Genomic DNA, 21,278 nt, shown 5'->3' with positions numbered 1-21,278 from the left:
TCCCTGGAGGCAGATGAGATATCCACATTCCTGGATGATCTGTCGCCGAAGGCCGTCTCCGATGAAGCCAGAACGGCACTGGACGCTCCGCTCTCTGCTGAAGAACTCGGGGAGGCGCTGGGGCAGCTCAACACCGGGAAGGCGCCGGGACCAAGCGGCTACCCGTGTGAGTTTTACAAGAAGTTTCACCTCCAGCTGGGGTCTCAGTACAGACGCGCGCTTGAGGCGGCACGGGTTCGGGGGGAGCTACCGCCAGATTGGCGCCATGCCGAAATTGTGGTGTTTCTGAAGCCGGGCAGGGCCCCTGACAGGCATGACTCGTACCGGCCCATATCGCTATTGAATATAGAGGCCAAAATCTTGGCGAAGGCCCTGGCGAACCGCCTTCTTCCCTATATTACGGACCTGGTCCACCCCGACCAGGCCGGGTTCATGCCCCGCAGGGCCACTCGTCATAACATCCGGCGGGCACAGGCAGCGGTGGATGCCATGGGGGTCCGAGACGAACAGGCGGCTCTCCTGTTGGCGGACATGGACAGAGCCTTTGACTCTGTAAGTTGGGCGTACCTATTTACACTCTTGCCCCGTCTTAATCTGGGCCCGGTTTTCCTGTCATACCTTAAGTTACTATATACCAATATCACGGCCTCGGTCCGGGTGGCTGGTGCCGCATCCGGGCGATTTCGGAATGGTCGGGGGACCCGACAGGGTTGCCCATTGTCCCCATACCTATTCGCCCTGGCTATGGAGCCCCTGGCATCTTGGGTGCGTACAGATGCACAGATACGCGGGTTTGTGTGGAATGGAGATCTGGTGGATAGGATTGCATTGTATGCAGATGATGTCCTGTTTTTCCTGACGGACCTGCAGCACTCTGGGCCCCGAGTCCTAGACGTCATGCGCGTCTTTGGCGAGGTCTCCAGCCTTCGGCTTAATCTGCACAAATCGACCATATGGGTGCTGTGTGGCGGGGTCGTGGTGGACCCCTGGGCAGCGGGACTGCGAGTGGCGACGGATGGGCTGAAGTACCTTGGTGTATTTCTCTCGGAGTCGCGCACCGTTGCCTGGGACCGCAACATTCTGCCGGTGTGGGAACGGGTCCAGGCCGACATCAAAACGTGGTCCAGGATGCCCCTTCCTATATTTGGAAGATCTGCTATCTTCAAAATGGTTGCGCTCCCACGCCTGCTATATCAGCTACAAAACTACCCCTACCCTATTGGCCCACAGTGGTTTCGCCAAGTAAATTCGGCGCTGGGCCGTTTTCTATGGGCTGGTGGTGCGGCCAGAGTGGCGCTGAAGACGTGTTTCCTGTCTACCTATTGTGGTGGCCTGGCCACCTCCTATCTGTTATCTTACTATCAGGCTTCTCAGCTGCTCATCCTTAACGAATGGTGGTACAGTGACAGGGGGTACCCGGCCTATGCCTTGGAGCGCTCGCTTATTGGTGACAACACGCTACACACCATTCTATACTCGGCCCGCTTGCGACGAGCACTGCCGTCGGTCACAAGAGTGGTTTTTGCGGTGTGGAGACAGACCCTACGCCGCATGGGCTGGTGGGGCAAATTGACAGCGGAGACGCCGCTATGGCATAATGGCCTGCTCCCGGAGCTTTCGGCTCTGGACGGGTTTGAGGGATGGGAGGCAATTGGCATTTCACTACTGGGCCAGGTAATGTCTGGCACTACCCTTAAATCGTTTCAAGAGCTCCGCACGGAGTTCCAAATGCCTCAGTCCCAGTTCTTCCGCTACTTACAATTGCGCCACGCCCTTACCCCGAGCATTGCCAATCTGGACTCTCTCCCTGAGTTTAGCCCGGTTGAGGCGAAGGTCTTTATGGGGGACCTGGAGGATAGAAAGGTCTCCCGTATTTACCAGACGCTGGTCACTCACTGCTCCTCTACCCTACTCCCTCTTCGGGCGGCATGGGAGGTGGATGTGGGCCCCCTGGATGAGGACGATTGGAGGGAGGCCTTGGAATCCCCGCGTGGGACCGCTATCGCCGTGCGACTCCGGCTTATCCAATTAAAGTACCTTCATAGAGCCTATTACACCCGCGAACGGTTGTGGAAAGCTGGGTTGATTGAATCCCCGGAGTGCCTGCGCTGTGGAGCCACGCCAGGATCTTTGTTGCATACCGTGTGGTCATGTGCTCGATTGTCTGGCTTTTGGAGGGTTGTGTGGAGCTGCCTGTCCGAGGTCCTGGGTTCCGATCTCCCCCGCACTCACCGATTGGGGTTGCTGCATGTTATGGAGGGCATTGGTGGGAACATCTATAAACGCCACTTGCTGCTCTTGGGGCTTGTTGTTGCCAAACGGGATCTGGCCCGGGCGTGGAAGGGAGAGAGGGCCCCCCCCCCTTGTCTGCGTGGAAGGCAGGGTTGGACTACTATATGGGACTTGAGAAGCCGGTCTTTGAGGCAAGGGGTTGCCCCCGCAAACACTACAAAATCTGGAAGCGGTGGGCCGACTACAGAGGACTGTCGCTGGATCCCCCAGTGGAACGAGAAGAGGACATATGATTGTGCTAAAGTTGTTGGCCCGATTCTGTGGCACACCCGTCACACTACACCTAAACCTTTACTTGCTGCTAATTGTACACGTGCGTAGGGAGGGGGGGGGGGGTGGTCCTGGGAGATAGGGGGTTCTGGGAGTTGACGGGGTAGGGTGGGTTGTGGGTTTGTTCATATTTGAGCCTATTTTCGGTACCTAATTGACCATTACTACATGTATTACAAACTGTGTCCTAACTGTCGGTGGTGATCTCCGATCTGTGGGGTGCCACGATTTTATTGCCTGCTTTGCTCAATAAAAATGATTGTGAAAAAAAACCTGCTAATAACAGTTTGTTTAAAAAAAAAAAAGAGTTTTAACAAACGCTTTCGTTCTTCTAAGTCCTAATTACAGGAACATAACAGAGGCAGCAGATCCTCTGGCGCTGAGCCGCATAGACAGCAGGAGGAGCCCGCCTTATCCTTTAGCCAATTCGGAAAATGCTGAATGCAGGGTAACAAGCCCAGTCTGTACTTCAGAAACTTCATTTTAGTAGTTTTAGCATACCCCAAATCGAGGTAGTTCTGGGGTGCTGGTATGGAGTACATGTTCAGGGTCATCCAGCCATGTGACCTTTTCGAGAGGGATGCCTTGTCCTCGACCCACGAAAGGTGTTTAACTGTCTTCCTGACCAGTTTAAGCGTTGAGTGGTTTGTAGGAGTATTCCAAAGTTGGTTTAGGCCGGTATTCGCCAGACTGTTTTTGAGGTATTTGGCAGCTGGTGAGGCAGCGTGTTGCTCTAACTCCTTCCACAGATATTCGTTTAGAGTTCCTTGTTTGGATTTCCGCACTTTGTCCCAGGTATTTATGTACGCCCCCTGTCTTGCCAAGAGCTGTTTCTGAACACCAAGCTCTAGCCTGATTTGTGCTGGTGAAGCTTGTTTGGGCAAATCAAGAATAATCCTGTATGCAGCTATTACTGTGTTGTCAAGAGTTTTTGCATCTCTTCCTCTCTGTACTTCACTACCATAAGCAATTGTTGGCAGAGGTTTGGCTCGTGCCACTTCAGCCAGAAGCAGGAGTGACGGACCAGCTAGTTTACTGTTAAGTGTTTTTAGAGAGATTGCTAAGGCAAGGTCTTTGCCTCTAATACTGCTTTTCTGTGGCCGCCTTTATCGATTTTTGCTCCTAGATATTTATATACTGACGTATCCTCAATACGAGTACTACCCCAAAACCAGGTAGCCGATTTTTTCCTATTTTTGCCGATTGTCATGGTCCTTGTTTTCTCAAGATATGGTCAGTTAATTTGCTTCAGAATAGGCCTGTGTAGCGTTTACAAGATGTTGCAAGCCTACTTGTGTATGGCTGATGAGGACTATACCATCCGCATAGAGGAGACACAGTAGTGATAACTCACCTAACCTGTGAGCATGAGAATTACAGCTATTTAATGTCAGGACGAGGTCTGCTAAAAACAAGTTGAATAATGTGGAGGCTAAGACACAACCCTGTTTGAGCCCTTTAACATACAGTACAAATTTGTCCAGTTGGGTTTCGTATTAGCCAGGAGGCGCATAGCTACAAATTGGGCGAGTCCAACTCCACCGATATGGACCGATATGGACCGATATGGACCGATATGGACTAACTGGCTGTCTGATCTCCTGGAGTAGACAGTGGCTGAGCAATGTAGACTAAGGAGAGTCTGTACAGACAACGATGTAGAACAGGACCTTGACATCTGGGGTAGTATGATTACTAAACTACACAGTCATGATATTGAAGGGGAAGATGACTCTGATGACAGTTTATTGGAGGGAAGAGCTACTGAGATGCCCATGCTGGCTGCTGGCCAACCGGCCCCTGACCAGTTCACAGGACTCACTGGCACACCCTCACCCCAAGGTCACCCGCGAACTGAGGGACCAAGTGGGAGATGCCAGAGTCTGCAGCCCATGAGCTGAGGCACTTTTGCAAAGATTGTACGTTCAGCATTTGAATGGTTTGCTGTGACCCCTCCCCCTCCTTTCCGTCGTCGCGCCTTTCTCTTTATTCTTCTTCCCGCCTCCTAACCCACATATAGGAAATGTAATGGACTTTATTATTGCTGGAGATGTATTGTTTCTTCTTCTATTTTTCTATTTCTTCATTTAATTTATGGTCTTGGACTGATTGTGGCAGGTTGGCCCTTCATGGAGTTCCTGCTCCTGTATATTGCATCCTTGTACACCAGTAAACTATATGACCTGTGTTATGCTGAAAAATTAAATAAACACATAAAAAACTTTACTATAACAATAAACTTGGTTATTTAATGTGCAAAAAGTTGGATAAAATGAGAAACGGCATAAGAGTAGTCTGATTAAGGTAACAAAGTCAGTAAACAGGAAACATCTGGTTCCTAGAATCTTCTTAGATGCATTGCGTATTATTCTTTACAATTCTACTCCACATAAATCTATGAACTAACTTCACCATTCCCTCGCGAGTAAGGGGACTGCTTTCTAACCATAGAATTGCAATATGTAATCTTGCCAGCACAACAGAAACAAAAATAATACCCATATATTAAGGAGGGCATTGCTGGAGATAAGCAAAGTAATATCAATTTAGAGGAGATACAAAAACACAGTAGTTTGAAAATCTCCTGATAAGTAGTCCAGATCTTAGTGCAGTTAAATACAAAAAATGGGTTGTGTCATCGGCTGAAGTAAAGCAGCGATAAACAGAGAGCCATTGAGACACACCCAAGCATTAAGCCTTTTAGGCCTACTATAATATATATATGCCCTGAATACATTTAAAATAGTGAACCCTAAGTTGTGAGACGTTAAGAATTTTATGATTTAAAAATATACACTTACATATTTCAGCTCTGGCAACCAATTCGCCAAGTTTATTGGTTCACCTGAGGGCTATATGCTGCAGATTGTCCAACTGTTCCTCCTGTAATAAGTGATATACCCAGCCTATATTATCTTGACGGTTTGAAGTAGCAAAAAAATCAATGAAGGTGAATGAAAGAAAATTCAAGCTCCTGTTCAGATACTTACAGAACCCTGTATTAGAAACGAGACCAGAGATAAAACAGAATGAAAGACAGAACCTTCATACAACGGTCTTAAGATGTGTTAGCAAAGTGTTGGCCCACTATATAATTTTAATTCTACAGCACTACTAACTTAAGCTTGAATGAAATTGTTGTATTTCTATCTAGGACCCTAAATTCGATATTCCCGATTCATGCCCTTATGTGGTTATAATTAATAATATCCCTATAAAGGCATAAGAATCATATCCATATTCAGTAATAGCCCATGCAGTCCAAAGCACAACACGGCTACTCCCATCGACTCCTAGAAAGCAAAACGCGTTCTTTAAACAAACCAAGCCTCCAGCAGCCTGGGAAATCCCCCCTGCTTTTGTTTTGATTTGAACAAGAACTCCTGGGGTCCTGAACGACCAGAAAGAACGGTTAGATCTTGGTGACGTCTTATGTCCAACCTTACGTCAACCTCAGCACCTTTCAGGTATAAATATACCAACAGTTGCCTTAAGCAAACACACGGTGGTTTGGAGCAGAGCGGCCGTCTACTTGCCCAAGAGCCCAGCTGATGCGAGAGCCCACGGAAGCCGCCCCTCCCTTTTGACGCACTGAGAGAGACGCTGTCTTTCTCCAGCCGAAAAAATCCAGCTCCGGTGTTTCCAGCTACCCTTGCGGGTTGCTGGGGGATCGAGTCCTGAAGAAAGAGATACCAGACCTCCCGCGTTCTATTACCAAGGTACGGAGCTGACTAAACCCTCAGGAGAATTCTTGAGGCAGATTCTTGGCAAAACAATCTTAACAAACTTAACTTAAACTGCTACTTACTCACTCCTTCCCAAGTATTAGGCTTAGGTCAGGTACACCGGGGTAGGCGTAGTTAGAAGCACCAGTTGAGTACGTTAGTCAATGTTTTTATATATGTATATATTTTATCCATTTTAAAGTATCATATGGCTAAGAAACCATATAAATGCTTTTACAGTATTATTTCATAATACTACTTTTACTGTACGCACTTTACTTTATAATGAGTATTGCAATTGTGGCAATTCATTTCTCTTGCATGAGAAGGAAGACTGCTCAATAAATAACACCTTTTTATTGAAAACGCCCGTCTCTCTATTTCTCTGCATTTTGGTGGAACTAAGCATGCACGATTGACTGAGTGAAATAGCTGCCTATTGTATTCACACTACTCTAGAGATTCACTCTTTATTCTGGGGGAGCAAAGTTGTCATGTTTATGCGGTTGTCAGAAGCTGAATCCCTTCTTGTCTAAATCAGGGAAGTTCACTCCTCCCGGTTCATTCAAGAAAGTTTCTAGTGACCTCTGAGCTAGCTGGCAAACCTAAAATTAAGTCTAGCATAGTCAGTAGAGACCTAGATGACCTCAGTCCTACGTCTACACTGCTGTTCATGTTATTCCAATGTGCAGAGCCTATTGGAAAAATAGGAACTACACTACAAAATATTTCAAGAAATGTAAATATGTTACATAAAATTATTTTTGCCCAGTTTAATTTAAAACAAAATAGATTCCCAACTTAAGGTATCAGCTGACTTGGACATGGTTGCTGGATGGGCCCAGAGGTCCACCTGCCAGTTGGGGAATGCCAACAATGTCCTGTCAGCAAAACTGCGCAAGTTAGTACTCATGAGGATAGATCCCAATTTGGCATAACTGGTAGTGGCGGAAGCAGCCTCATAGCCAATGTCCTTTGTTTGGGGATCCTTTCGTGAAGGACTTTGGCAAATTCATAAATACCCTCACCACAGTTGGCAAGGCTCAAAGCGCCATGAAAGACATTTTTCAACATGACCTTTCACAAGGGCAGAGCAATCAACAAGAGCATTTGCCAATCGAAGAAAGGGAATTGGAATGACAATGGCAGAGGCACCTTCTTCCCAGACTGTTCACACTATGGCCGAGCCAGATACAGCAAACGTGGCTTCAGATGTGGGAGCAAGTCCCGAGCAGGTTCAAACATTACAGGTAAAGCTTATTCAGGTTTCAGAAGTTATGCGGGGGAGCTACATTCAGTACTTTCTGCACAACTTGGGTTGAATTACACAGGATGCGTGGGTGTTGGAAACCATTCAAGGTTTCAATTTTTATGGGTCCTCATACAACAAACCCCTCCAAGCCAGTTACTATTTTCCATCATAAAATTAATTTTCTACACACAGAAATTCAGGATTTACTGAACAAGGCGGCGGAATATCCAAAAAACCTCATGGCAGTGTTTTCTGCAGTACTCTTTTTTTAATTGGTAAACTAAACTTAAAGGGAAATCAATAGTTGGGTCCTTTACAGGCATTTCAAGATGGAGAGAATCCAGCTTCTAAGACATCTTCTCCATGAAAACGATTGGATGGTTTGTTTAGATTTCAAAGATGCCTATTTAACCATTCCAATCTTCGCCCCTCACATGAGATTTCGCCAGTTTTAGTGGTGAAACCTCTGGTAAGGGTATCTACCAGGAGAGAGCAATGTTGTGGCAGACTGGAACTCCAGATACTTGCGAGACAGCAGTGATTTAGGTTACAGCTGTGTGTGTTTCGCTATCTTCAGAACCTATGGGGGTCAGTGTAAGATCGACCTCTTTGTGTTCTGCCTCGACAGTCTAAACAGTCAACTGGAGAAGTTTTTAAGCTGGAGGCCAAACCCACTGGCTCTAACAACTTTTGCTTTTCTTTAGGCCTGGAGTGAAGCTCTTCAGTATACCTTCCCTCCGTTCATGATGATTCCAAGGAGTAGCTGCTCAAGTGAGGCCGAATGTGGATCCAGTATTAGAGGTTCTGTTACAGAAAATGCAGCCTTTAAGCCCAACTCCTCTGGAGATGCTGTGCAAGCCTTCAGTGTGCATTCTTTTGTTTCTGGAGAGGTTATCTGATCCAATGGAAGGATTACAGCCTTTAGTTCCAGCAGGGAATCTACACCTTCTGGCCCAGAGACTTCCAGGAGTCGGTGGCCAATGCCTAGCATTTCAAATCAAGCGGAATTCTTTATCCAGAATTCTTGGTCAGACGGAACCCATCAGCTTTAAACTTCAGCCTGGAGGAGATGGGTACATTGGTATGACGAACACCAGGTGGATCCTGTAGAGGCAGAGTTACAATTTGTGATGAACTTTCAACATCATTCGCTTCTGAGGGTTTTGCTGATAGGTCTGTGAATAATTTCGAACTCATTACTTCCCTTCATCATTTGTCAAACCTGGCAAAGAAAGAGGATGGATCATGGCGTCTCCAGCAGATATATAGCAAATTGCGTGCTGATTGGTTGGAAGGTTTCAAGGGAAGCATAGTTTATTTTAACTGTTTTCAATGGCTGCTGTAAATTTGGCACAAAAAATTGAGGAGCATACCTGCCTTGTGCCCTTAATAGAATTGAAGATTCTTGACAAAATAGCTAGAAACTGTTTTTTTTCCACTACTGCAGAGAGTGGCCTGAACAGTGCCACAACTGACAAGGGAATCAAGATATTTAAAGTCTCTAGCAGCCGCTGCCTGTGCAGGTAAGAGCGGTGGGAGCGGTGGAGGCAGTTGGGCCGGGTGGGGGAATTGTGACGGACGAGGACGAGGGAAAATGTATTATTTAATTTTCCCTCGTCGTCATATGTCGACATCTCACCCCCACCCGGCCTCACCGCTCTTACATAAACGGGTCGCAGCTGGTCTCTAGGTTGTTCTCAAGGAAATAGAAGCCCTACTCGACACAATCCCATCACTGTGCGTTTCTCTCAAAAACAAGTCAAAGGGTCACAGCCAAAAGACAGCATGCAACGGCACGCACAGGCAATGCCACAGACCTCAGGAGAATCAATTTACTCCAGTGAAACAGCCCGCCACATTGCATCATCATCCAAGCTGTGTAATGGCACAAAAGTACAGACCAACAGAGCAAGGAAATGGACCAAAATCAGACAAAGTGTCAGCAAGTGATGAAGAATACAGATTTCAATACAATATTCTCCATACTGGGACCCATTGAGGCAATATTATTCAAAGTCAAAGTGCTGCCCAGCAGATATGTTTCATGGACTTTGGAATGGGATGCACTTACTTTGGCGAGCACAGTACTGCAGACGGCAATGGCCAATTCCCTTAGGCTGGGTGCGGAGAGGCCGACCCGGGTGTTCAATGCCAACGACCCTCCTCCCTCAGGCTGTGGCCCGATCTGCAACCCCTGCCTCCAGCAAAAGGAGCTTCATAGGAGGCTGTCTTGCAGCCACTCCAGAAGGATGTTGGCCCGCAGGTCATTCACCATGCCTGCCACCAGGACACTGCACTCAAACTCCTCTTGATCCTGCTCACATAACACGCAGATCATTTACCTAATCAGAATGCCATGGTCTCTGCTGGACGCCTCCTAGAAAGGTTTCATTCTCGGTCTACCAATCTATACATCACCATATTAGCGCTGATCTTGGACTTCATGAAGCGCCAGAATCAGTGGAGCTCTTAACCTACCCTCAGCCCAGATTCACCTTGTAGGCGTTCCTCAAGAACATAAGGCAAGTCAATTTCAACAATACTCTGGGTCGGTTTTAGGAGCAGTGGGTGGACCTCTGTCTTAAGTGACACAATGGGCAAAAAACTATAGGTTGGAATGCTACCCAGAGCATTTGACACTGGTTAGACTATTTGCAAGCCTTCATCCCATCACCTTTTGGGGTCTGATTGCAGTAGTATGCCTGGAAGCTTGAGACTGGCACAGCTTTCCAAGTCTACTACTGCCAAGGATTGTGAATTCCAAAAAGTAGTACCTTTGCTCCCATTCAAAGAGATCTACTATGGGCCCAGATTTACTACATTGTCGGTAAGCTGGTCACTATATATATTTAAAATCCTAATACAAAAATTGAATTAAAGTCTCATAGTGAAATGAGAACAATGAGAATAACTAACAAAGACTTAGCAGACCCAACTACCAAACCAAGAATATATTTGAGCAGAATCATGCCCCAAACACTCCTGCTTAAGCTACACCCCTTTCCATCCCACCTGGGTAGGGTAGTTCTCCTTGGAACTCCGGACTAAGGTCACGTAGAACACATAGACCTTGAGTCCCTGTTCATGGATCACTTATTTTTGTATGTATTTTACCTGCATGCACTTTTCTCCATCTCTGTTACACGAGGCCTTGATTGTAGAGTTGTCAAATCAGTGACTGAGGGCAGAGCTCCATGTTTCTAGTCCTTGCTTTTTACAAATCATTTTATCGAGTGACTGACGGCCCTTTATACTAAGTCTGGATTGCATCTATAGAAGGGCGTGCAGGCAAAATAATACAGTGAGCCGAGCCAAGGGTTTGGCTTCAGTCTAAGAGTCACTGCATAAGCTGAGCCCTGAAAACGTTTGCCAGGTATATCATGCAACAAACATTACTGTAAAAATATTTAACAATTTCTTCTAAATTCAGAAAAGTATTACTTGAACATGCAGTAGAGTTTCACCATAGTACAACAGGCTATATCACTATAGAGCCAGACATATAATAAAACGTGCAGTTTTTAGAAACATTCATGGCTCGCTCACCAACAAAAATTCCTTTAGTGAACTAAGAGGCAAGTCAGTAGTCATAAAAATCCTAAATGTGGCCTAGATTCTTATTATAGATGGAGCAACAATATAGTCTTTTAAATCAAATATAAGAGATGCTTGTACAGCGCACATCCTGAGCTCAAGTATTAGCCGGGTCTGGTAGCTCAGTGAACTAATGCGTCCATTGCAGGGGCCTGTGTTTGACCTCATGGTCACAGGTTCAAATCCCGGCGGGTCCACTCAGCCTTTCATCCATCTGAGGTCGATAAAATGAGTACCATTGAGTTGGGTAACAATGAACATCTGCTATTCAGCGCCAATAGACCTCTGGGTGAACGTGCGCTTTACAAATACACGTTATGTTAAGTGCACTCATATTTGATAATAACGAAAAAAGAGGCTATTTGGAATAAAATATTTGTCTTAGATCACAAACTTTGGACAAGCAGGGAATCCAGTATTGATTCTAGGTTATATGGTTTTACATTTTGAAATTCAGCCGTCAGATGGGTATCTCTACCTCTCCTGTTTGCATCAAAAGTCACAGAAAAGGGTTCCTAACCGCCTCCCACCGTGTCAGTATGGAAGGAGAATATGGACTGGTGCATGTTTAGAGAGAAGACGGTATATTTGGCTTGGGGCAAGCCTAGGGCGTGGAGTAAAATTTGGGGTCAATGGAACGCCTACCGAGGGAACATCTGTACGCCCCCTTTTGAAGACACTCCGGACATTTCTCTTTCCCCCTGATCCTGATGTTCCTGAAATACTTTACTCCTTTTTCTGATGGTTCTGACTTCCCCACTCCCTCCCCCCCTGGTCATCTCTATTGTCCTCCTGATTCTCTATCCGGTACTGCAGGTCCCCCCCATCGGAGCACAACATTGTCTAGAACGCTTTTCGCCTTGAGTTTTGTTGTTCTGTTTTTCTCTTTGTTCCTTTTCTAAAAATTAAAAATATCTATATCCTGCCTACATCCTGTGTTGCTGAGAATGTATCCTGGATTTCTGCTGGACCTCTGGGGATCAGTCGCTGCTTTGTGATGTCATATAATTGCTTTACATGTACTAGCGGCCGACCCCTGTGGTTGTAGGCCCATATTTGTAATGATGCTGTTTTGCACAATAAAGTTTTTCAACAAAAAAAATAAGTCACAGAAAAAGTCCAACACAGATAGCTAACCCGGCTGGAGGAGCCAGACCCAAATAACCAGACGATGCATTTAGTTGTGGGCACCTCAAATAAAGCTACGCCTCGGGGGAGAGGTTAAAGAATTGTGAAGGAAATGCTCTCCCCTGCATATCGGACAAGTGCACGAAACTTCTACCACAAGTACCCCTTCAGACTTCCTTTAACATAAGAAAAGCCATATAAACAGGAACGATTGGGATCTGACTTTCTAAAACGGTCCCACTCACCTACAGCAGAATGACAACTGGACTTATATATATGATTTTTAGAATATGACATATTCTTGTGAACGCTTCTCACTTAACTATTTTTCAATCTGCTTTTTAGTACTGAAAAACGTATTTGTGGAAATAAAATACATGCTTTTTCGGATGAGAAATTTTATGCTGCCAAGCTTTTGGCTTAAAAACATTTGTTTACAACTAATTTTATTTACAAGTTATGTTTTAATTCACATATACTTTGTTGTAGTTTTCGTCCTTAGATAGAAAAGTGTTGTATTCATTTAATCAGTCTCCTGAGAGATTGTTGAGTAATTCTAGTGGTGTTAAGCATGTCTAAGAGTAAGACAGCAGAGCGGAATGCAGAAAATGTATTGCTCGAACCTCTCACTTTCAAAAAAGAAAGATCGATGACCCAATCCTTTTCAGGCAACGCGGTGAGAATCTGGAAATCACGTCCTGGTCCTTCAAAACTGACCTCAAAGTTCTCCTCCTTCAAAGACACTTCCAAATCTAATTCACGCCCTCTCTATTCCCTGAAGGAAGTTCTTCCACAGTAGGAAATTCTGTACTCCATGCCTATAGAAGTGCCTTCCCAGTGTGTTCTTGTGTTTTGAGTATCTGGTATTTATTGCAGTATTATACCTCTAGTTGTATCTTGTACACTTATGTAGAATGAACACACGTCACTTCTTCCTCTTGTAGCGTATCATTTGCTACATCTTCTTGTATTTTGTTTGCTTTTGATACATGCACAATTGTCACTTTTTTGGCTCATGTAACGTAACGTTTGCTTTTGGAACTTGCTGACTTGTAATTTTCTCCTCATGTAACGTTACCCATCCTATTGTGAAGTGCTCTGACACCTTCGGGTAAAGTCCCCGCTATATGAAAACGCATAAAAAAATAAAAAAGAGCAATCAATGAGGTTTGCAAAAGCCCCAGTCTCCCTCTGTGATTCAGCTTTGCTGTCACTTCCAAGGCTGGACCCGAACCTAGATGTTGGCAAACTCACCTCCCAATGCCTCACAGTCCTTGCAGTGGAAATCAATAACGTTGCGAAGCAACTCTCTCGGCATATCAAGGACAATGATATTCTTGACAATTTTCGTCCAGCTTCATCCAAAACTGCAGCACTGAAACAGCCCTGCTGCAAGTGATTGATGACACGGTGCGGATAATCGATTCGGGAGGTTCTTGTCTTCTAATTCTCCTTGACCTTTCTGCAGCCTTTGACACTCAACCACAACACTCTCCTCAACACTCTTCAACAGAGAATGGGCATGGAGGGCACTGTGCTTAACTGGTTTGCTTCCTTCCTCTCTGATAGAGCCCAAATGATCAAAATAGCGAACAGTCTTTCACCTCCTTCGGTGGTTGGTCAAGGTGTTCCTCAAGGCTCTATACTTGCACCCACACTGTTCAATCTCTATTTAGAACCACTGAGAGATCTTCTAAGTAAATCTGGGGTCCACTATCATCTCTACGCAGACAACACTCAAATCTACCTCAAAGTTGCCTCCACTCACGATCTCTCTGTCCTAAGCTCTACTCTGGACTCCATTCAAAATTGGATGTCAACACATCAACTGATTCTGAATCCCTCCAAAACTGAATTCCTCCTCCTCTCCTCTTCCCTCTCTCCTCCCCCAGTTCAATCATGGATGGATCAGTTGAATCTTATTAACAATAAACCCATCATTGTTGACAGCGCAAAATCCCTGGGTGGCATACTCGACAAAAAACTCAATCTAATCTCCCACATCACCTCCATTGTAAAGTCTGCTCTTTACCAACTGTGCCTTCTTTGGGGAATTCGTTGCTTCTTCCTGGAGCAAGACCTTAAAACCCTGGTCCAATCGCTGGTCCTCTCCAGACTGGACTAATGCAATTCTCTTCTCACTGACCTCCCCAAATTCCACCTGTCCCCCCTTAAATCTATTCTCCATTCAGCAGCTCGCTTCATTTATGGGGCCAGAAGAAGCGACCCATGCTATCCACCCTCCGCTGGCTTCCCATTGAGGCAAGATCTATCTACAAGACTGCCTGTATCACCCACAAAGCCTTGCACGCCTCTCCTTGCTACCTGGCGAATAAACTGAAACTCTCTGGAGGCTCTAGACCATCACGTAATGCAGAAGATTTTCTGCTTGAACCTCCCACTTTCAAGAAGGAAAGATCGATGGCCCAATCCTTTTCAGGCAACGCAGTGAGAATCTGGAACTCACTGCTGCCTCAGCTCCGGACCACCACCTCCTCCCAGGCCTTCAAAACTGACCTCAAAGTTCTCCTCCTTCAAAGACACTTCCAAATGTAATTCACACCCTCTCTATTATCTGAAGGAAGACCCTCCATTAAAGAAAATCCTTTTCTCCATGACTATAGAAGTGCCTTCCCAGTGTGTTCTGCCAGTTTTAGCAGTATTATCCTTCTACCTGTGTTTGGTACTCGTTTGTAACGTGCACGTCACTTTTCTCTTGTAACACACTGTTTGCTACCTCTTACATTTTGTTTGCTTTAGATACTTGCACAAGTGCCACCATTGCCTACGTAACGTTTGTTCTGGTGCTTGAGTGTCTGCCATTTACTGCAGTATTATACCTCTACTTGTACTTTGTACGCTTTTGTAACCTGCACACGTCACTTTTTCCTCCTGTAACCGTTTGCTACCTCTTGTATTTTGTTTGCTCACAATGGTCATTTTTGCCTCATGTAACTTAACGTTTGCTTTTGTAATTTGTTCACTTGTAATGTTTCTCCTCATGTATTAGTTCTGTTCCTATTGTGAAGCGCTCTGACACCTTCGGGTAAAGTCTGCGCTATATAACAAGCATTTGAAATGCAATAGGTCTCGCATTAGGAAAGTTTGAGCTATTGGTACTGTAAAAGAATTTTTTTAAATGTATGTTTTGTTTTTGAAAATAGCGAAATTAATAGCTTTGTCATTTACAATGCCAATAGTTATAACTTTCGCAAATGTGACACCTATAGCATTTGTAATGCAATATGTGTTGTATTTACGTGACTTACATGTATTGATATTACAAATAACAATGGCTTTTAATTTTTTGTTAAACATTACTACTTAAATAAAGGTTATTGTAATTTATAATGGCAATAGCTTAAACTTTTGTAAATAACTTTTGTGAAGATTATGTTCAGTGTATTTTATTGTGACGAAAATCCAAGAACAGAAGTGAAATATTAACATTTTTGTTACATTTGTAATAAAGCTTGAAACATTGAGAAAACATATTTGAACCAGGTGTTGTTGAATGGTTGCACAGATTGATGCTGTGGTGGCGCTGAGTAATGTTGTGATGGTGAACGAGTGATGCTGTGGCTTTCAGTGATGCTGTGATAGCGCATAGTGATGTTGTGTTGCCCCTGAGTGATGCTGTGGTGCTGAATGAAGCTGTATGCTATGTTTTGCTATCCTATGTTTTGTTTTGTTATGCTATGTTTTGCTATCCTATGCTTTGATTTGGTATGCTATGTGTTGTTATGCTATGCTATGTTTTGTTGGGTTTTATTATGCTATGCTTTGTTTAGCTATGCTATGTTTTGTTGTGCTTGGTATGCTATTATATGTTTTGTTTTGCTATGCTATGTTATGTTATGCTATGTTTTGTTATGCTATGCTATGTTTTGTTTTGCTATCCTATGCTTTGTTTTGTTATGCTATGTTTCGTTTTGCTATCCTATGCTTTGTTTTGTTATGCTATGCTATGTTTTGTGGTGTTTTGTTGTGCTATGCTATGTTTTGTTGTGTTTTGCTATGCTTTGTTATGCTATACTATGTTTTGTTATGCTGAGCTATTTTTGATGTATTTGATTATGCTATGCTTTGTTTTGCTATGCTACGTTCTGTTATGCTATGTTTTGTTTTGCTATGTTGTTTTTTATGCTTTGCTATGTTCTGTTTTGTTATGCTTTGCTATGTTTTGTTGTGTTTTGTTATGCTATGCTATGTTTTTCTATGCAATGTTTTGTTGTGTTTTGTTATGTTATGTTATACTATGCTATGTTTTGTTTTGCTATGCTAGGTTATGCTTTGTTTTGTTATGCTATGTTTTGTTATGCTGTGTTTTGTATTGCTATCCTATGTTTTGTTTTGCTATCCTATTCTTTGTTTTGCTATCCTATTCTTTGTTTTGCTATCCTATTCTTTGTTTTGCTATCCTATTCTTTGTTTTGCTATCCTATTCTTTGTTTTGTTATGCTGTGCTGTTTTGCTATCCTATGCTTTTTTTGTTATGCTATGCTATGTTTTGTTTTGTTTTGTTTTGTTATGCTGGCGAGGGTGAGTGAGGGTGGGTGAGGGTTATTGAGGGAGGGTGAGGGTTGTGAGGGGGTGTGAGGTTTGTGAGGGGGTGTGAGGTTTGTGAGGGGGTGTGAGGTTTGTGAGGGGGTGTGAGGTTTGTGAGGGGGTGTGAGGTTTGTGAGGGGGTGTGAGGTTGTGAGGGAGTGTGAGGTTGTGAGGGAGTGTGAGGTTGTGAGGGTGTGTGAGGGTGAGGGGGTGTGTGAGGGTGTGGGGTTGCGAGGGTGTGGGGTTGCGAGGGTGTGGGGTTGCGAGGGTGTGGGGTTGCGAGGGTGTGGGGTTGCGAGGGTGTGGGGTTGCGAGGGTGTGGGGTTGCGGGGTGTGGGGTTGCGAGGGAGAGGGGTTGTGAGGGTGTGGGATTGTGAGGGTGAGGGATTGTGAGGGTGAGGGGTTGTGAGGGTGAGGGGTTGTGAGGGTGTGGGGTTGTGAGGGTGAGGGGATGTGAGTGTGAGGAGGTGTGTGAGGGTGAGTCAGCGAGACCTAAAAACAACAAGTATTCAGAAAAACAACAAATTATCTACATGTGGACAGACACACCTTTGCAGGAAGCAGTGAAGGCAGGTCTAGTTACAAAGAATGTGTGTGCAAACAGTGCGCTGCCAAATGGGATTCAAGCCATATGATGCAGGAAAAAATGCACACTACTTCCACACTGCATCTCCTCTCATATCTGAGCTGCGCACCTTTATACACACACTTATATTAGATGATCCCTAGCTCAGCAAGACAAAGAGATTTGTGCAACACCAGCCTAAACAGCTTCCCACCCCCAGTTTCATCCCTGGGTTTGATGTGGGTTAATGTATCATGGCCACAGAGTAAGACAAAAAAAATCTGGTGCAGGAAGCAATAAACTGTGGGGTGAAGTGTGCACTGATACAACACGTTTGTGTGAATCTGGCGTATCCACTTAGGTGAACCTTTGTCCAAATGAAAAATGGGAACTCTAATGCGCTCTCACAAATAAAATGCACTGAGACGCGCAAGCATAAGGAGCACATACACAGATTCTGGCCCCTCAAAAATACATAAGTGCACTTGATGCACACCCAAAACACGCTAATAGAGTCAACAAAAACTGACATATACACAAAGCACACAGACGGGGTCTGACGGGCAGATATGTCACAGTGTGTCCGCAGTGGCAGCTACTGATACACATGTGGAGCAAACGCACGAACTCAGAGTGCTTTGAAGAATGTGCTTTATGTATATAGATTTATTTTTAAACTCCCTCATAGCGCTGTACAAAACCTTTAAGTTACCCTAATCACCAAAACACCACAACACGTTACACAACATCTAGAAGGCAGGGCATCTCTACCAGGCTGTAAGTTGCACGGGGATAGCAGCCAGCCTGCAGACATCGAATGCGGAAATATCAAGGGACAGCCGGTGGCCGGGAAGAGGAGCTATGATGACGCCAGGGGAAGCCTCGAGCAGCCGAGTATAGTGAAGATGAGCTAAACCATATGGGACTGGCTGAGGAGAGCAGTATCTTCCCCATGTCCCACTCCTAAAGCACTGCGGTGAGGGAGCAGTTGCTCGCTTCCTTCAGCAGCAAAAAAAAATAAGCCTCTTTAAAGAAAACCATATCAAGGCACTTCCTGGTTAGGAGAGGTGCGTTCACAGAGACTAGAAAGGTTTGAACTTTAAAGTGCTGTAAAGAATCCATGTTGTTATTGTCCAACTCGATAACATGCGTTTTGTCGACCTTGAAAGGATGAGAGACCAACCCTGTCCCGCCTGAGCTTGAGGCGTTGCTTGCCTGTAGGTGGCACTCAGATTCTTGCAGGAAATGTATTGACGGATTGAGCTGTCTCGAAGGCACGAGCCAGTGCTGCTGACACACACGACGCATTGTAATCACTCCAATTACTTCTCCATTACAGAACTGGGTGCCTTTGTCTTTTTGATGATTTATTAAAATTCAAATCACATAAGTATATGTTGCATAACCAACCCACTCGCGTGGGACTGTGCAAGAGGGAGGTCACGTGTGAAAGAGGTTGGTAGGGTTGGTGGAGGGTTCCGCCAGGCTCCGCTCTGGTGCTGCTCAACAGATGCTACAGATGTCTCCTGCAGTCACATAAAGTGTTAGCTGGCTTCACGTTCAATAGAGCATATCACACTCCACGCGCTTTCATGGCTTGTAAACGCTCCAGAACGTCCGAGCGCTGCGAAGCCACAATAGTGGAAGTTTAGCACTACACACATGCTAGAAGCAATATAATTAAATTACAGACCAACAAAAATAACACCATCACCCGCTAAACATGTCCCTCCGCTTGTAATCCCTCTGGGACGTCTGAGCGCTGCGATGCCACACTAGTGAAATGTAAGAGCTACACACATGCTGGGAACTATACCATTAATTTACCGACCTATATGCCGGAGTTAAGGTATGAGCAATGCCCCCATCTCCTTCATGACACAATGACATTAACTACGTATGATAGCTTTCTGTCACCATATCCGCTGAAGTAAATGTCCTCTGGTTCAAACTGTTGCACGCTCTTCCAGTGGTAATTAACAATAAATCAATGAACAGGCATTTCAATGTTCATAGAGTGGGCACAGTGACAACAGATCTGTGGAAGAAGCATGCGGTTGGAGGTGGCACGATGCCCACAGATCATACGAGTCGTGCCAGCTGGGCGGGTAAGGCAGACCACGCGCACACGCTGCCACCCTGATCAATGAACGAGGGGCGTCATTGACATTCAGAGGGGATTTAGTAACGTATCGGAGCGAGGCTTCCCTGCAAGCAGCTATTATTAGACCAGAGAGGGAGCGGCGGTGCCAGCAGCCTGCCCGGCCGCAGCGGGCTATAGGGGCAGGCTGAAAGGATGCCTTCACAGCAATAAACCGCGGCTGGCACCGGAGGGAGGGAGCAAAGCGCCGCCTGCAGAGCGGAACCGCCGTGTTTACATCGCCAAGCCAGTACAGAGAAAACGAGCCACAACAGCGTCGTGACCGAAAGCATGTTTAGCTGCAGAGCCAGCTGCGAGGGCAATGCGCCCACGACTTTCTTTTATGTATGTCATCTTCCAGAATGAGGTGGTGCGGTCTAGTGGTAATGAGGCAGAATCCCGTTTTAGTGGATGTTACAACCCCAACCCGGAAAAGCAGTGTGATCTTGGGCTAAATTGAGTTCTCAGGTCTACCTCGGTTTGTTTGTTTATTGTCCCTAATTATTGACCTGTACTTTTATAGAGCAGCGAGTGGCATGGTCATTATAGGGGCAGAAAGGCACAAAAAACGAGCCTAGCAGGGGCAGAAAAAACGCGGCCGCGAAATAAAAGTAAATAAACGCGGCCGAGAAATGAAAGCCTTTGATGCAGCAGGGGGCGGAGCGGATCCCTTTGAAGTGAAGCTGCTGGCGGCACCACGCTGGGGAAGCAACAGATGGCTGGCTTTGATGTGGTGAGGTCAGGCAGGCAGGCAGATGGAAGCGCGTGCATGGAACACATGCACGTCTGGAAATCCGCATTTTAGAGAGCTTAGTTTAGCCCCAATAGCCTCGTCCTATTCATTCCTTGCGGAATGGAATAGGACGAGACCTAAAAACGCATAAAATAAAATAAATAAAATAAAACTGCAAAGGGGACGCTCAGGCAAAAACGGCAACCAGCCAATTAAAGAACACTTCCGGGGGTCTACCTGAGAGGCGCGATTTAAGCAATGTATGTCAGTCTTCAACTAACTATCTAACTTTTGCTCTTCTACTATCAATCTCACTTTTGAAACGTCAAAATATGGTTAGTAGAGAGACAACACGTATGTTTCGCCTCTGAGAACTTAACTTCTGCTACCCTTATCGAGCCGAAAGTGGGTGGGTTCAAGAACCTTTACCAAGCGTACACCTCACGTGGCTTCCACGGACCTTGATATCATTGGCCTGTAGTGCCCGGTTCCCGCTGCCCTCACCTGTAAACTGAAGCGGCTCTCCTCTCGGCCCGCGCCAGCTCGCGCTGCCGGGATTACTTGATTCAATAGTACACGGTTCCCAACTCAAATTTTTTGACAATTCCAGAATGTAGCCAATCATCGCACAGGAGGAAGACGACGCAACAATCATTGGACACGCGTAAACCAATCAAAGTGCAGTCTTTCAACAAACACCGACGCCACGTGACAATGGATAGTCAGATCACTAGACTACTACAATCACGGGATGATCGTTCTGTTTTGCCAAACGACGACGGCATAAAAGAAGGACTAAGCGTAAAATCAGCTGTGCCCCTCTCACAAATGAAGCGGCCCTTTTGGAGTGTTAGATAGGTGGCCGGTACTGGCATAGACTATAACTTAACAAGCACGGGATGAACGCGTTTAATTTGTTTTGTAGATTCATGTAGCGCGAACTCCAGGTGAAGGTTTTGGAGCGATTTACACAGTGCTTTAAATGGGAAAAAATAAGTGCAGGTACTCATCAATTTAGGCAGCAAATGGGG

At 45.4% G+C, this 21,278-nt stretch overlaps 1 protein-coding gene across 2 annotated transcripts in view; it reads right to left on the bottom strand.

The window, feature by feature from the left end:
* LOC147679106 (uncharacterized) overlaps positions 1–20,858 on the bottom strand; it is a 366,743-nt gene extending 345,885 nt beyond the window's left edge. For both annotated transcript variants that reach the window (XM_086942868.1, XM_086942869.1), the window contains exon 1: positions 20,752–20,858. The gene's annotated coding sequence lies outside the window, so the exon portion shown is untranslated. The remainder of the gene's footprint in view (positions 1–20,751) is intronic.
* Between the last annotated feature and the right edge of the window lie 420 nt (positions 20,859–21,278).

This window comes from Lissotriton vulgaris, chromosome 11, assembly GCF_964263255.1.
Source record: "Lissotriton vulgaris chromosome 11, aLisVul1.2, whole genome shotgun sequence".
Taxonomy (NCBI): domain Eukaryota; kingdom Metazoa; phylum Chordata; class Amphibia; order Caudata; family Salamandridae; genus Lissotriton; species Lissotriton vulgaris.
This window is presented reverse-complemented; position numbering and strand designations above follow the sequence as displayed.